Consider the following 1,678-nt stretch of genomic DNA (forward strand, 5'->3'; position numbering starts at 1 on the left):
GCCAGCTTCGGGCCCCCACGAGGACACCTGTCCCTGCAGTTCGTGAGGTCAGCACACACCCGGCCCTTCCTGTGCTCCCTCTTCCGTCCCTCCCTGCCTCCCTCCTTCCTCCTTCTGCCCACGAGGCCTGGGAGTGCGCTGCAAGGGAAGCCGCAGTGGCTCCCACCTTGGGACCGTGAGGACCTTTGAAATCCAACCAAAACTGCCCGGTGTGGTGGCGCGAGCCCGTCATTCCAGCCCTCGAGAGGCTGAGGCGGGAGGATTGCTGGCAGTTCAAGACCAGCCGGGGGTACGAAGTGAGCTCAGGGACAGCCTGGGCTGCAGAGTGGGAGCCCGTCTCAGTGCACCCCTCGTCCGCAGGAGAGGAAGAGGAAGAAGGCAAACCTTAGACGTTTCCAAAGTTCCACACGGATTGATTCTTCAGTGTCAGCCTGTGTCTGGCCCCAGATTCTCGGGGTCCCCCCAAGCTGGGCGGAATTTCCCAGAGGCTAGCGGTGTGCGCCCTGGCCCTGCTCCTCATCGGCACAGAAGGTGCCCTTGGGTACCCCGCCCCGGGGCTCCCCATTGCCGTCCTGAGCCCGTCGCAGGAGGCAGCTCTGTGGCCCCGGGTCCGTCCCTGTGATGCCGATGGTGTCCCCGTCCCGGCCGTCCGGCCCCCTCTCGCTCCAGGGGCTGAGGAGTCCGAGGCGTCCGCGCCCCGGGGCCTCGGGTCTCCAGGCGTGCCCACCCCCAGGTCTCTCCGAGGTGCATCCTCCGCCGGGTGCCCAACGGCTGCGCTTCCTGGAGCTAATTTTAGGCCGCCCGGTTTCCCGTTGTGGGCAGAGCTGCGCCGCCCAGGTGTGGCGGTTGGTGGCCCGGCTGCCAAGCCATCCAGAAGGGACCCAGGCAGGGGCCCCGGCGGGTGCTGGCCCCGGCTGCGGGCGAGCCTCTTGCCTCAGCCTCCCGGTGCCTCCCGAGGCGAGGGGCCGCGACTCCCCCGCGCCCTCCCTTCCAACTGTCTCAGTGTACTGGGTCCCTCGTGGGGGTGCAGGGGCGGAAGCGGGCGGGGGCACTCGGGGGTGCTGGCCCCAAAGCCCCAGCAGCGACCCTCCCGCCCCAGCCTCCCGAGCTCTGGAAGGCCTGGCTGTGCGCCGCCAGGCCTGGGCCGCTGCTCCTGTGCTGTTTGCCCCGCACCATTCGTGCGCCTGATGGGCCTGGACTATGTGCACAGGTAAATGCGATCCTACACAGTGTGGTCTGCTGTATCCGGCATTGTGCGGTGAATCATCTGTTTGCAAAGCTTGTGTTAGGGCAGAATTCTTTTCCTGGCTGTGTAATATTCCACAGGGTGGATGCAAGGTTGGCATTGTTTCAGTGCGTTGCACAATGGAATGCTTGTGCTTCCTTCCTTCCTTCCTTCCTTCCTTCCTTCCTTTATTCCTCTTAGGAAAAACGCTGCTTATTTCTCAATGCTCAGCTCTGAGGAATTCAAAGGTAATGTCTGAAATGCTCAGCACTGTCCACGAACACATAAGTGGTGAAAGAAGAGGGCGTTGCACAAGTGGAGTACTATGCAACCACGAAGAAGGATAAGCTTAGGCCATTTTTAGGGACACCGATGCGTCCCAAGGCAATGATGTTCAGTGAAATAAACCCATCTGCAGGCTTCAGTGTCACGTGGCTTCTCGTCTGTGTGAGG

The sequence above is a fragment of the Octodon degus genome, unplaced genomic scaffold (genome assembly GCF_000260255.1).
Source record: "Octodon degus isolate 3935 unplaced genomic scaffold, OctDeg1.0 scaffold00274, whole genome shotgun sequence".
NCBI classification, from domain to species: Eukaryota; Metazoa; Chordata; class Mammalia; order Rodentia; family Octodontidae; genus Octodon; species Octodon degus.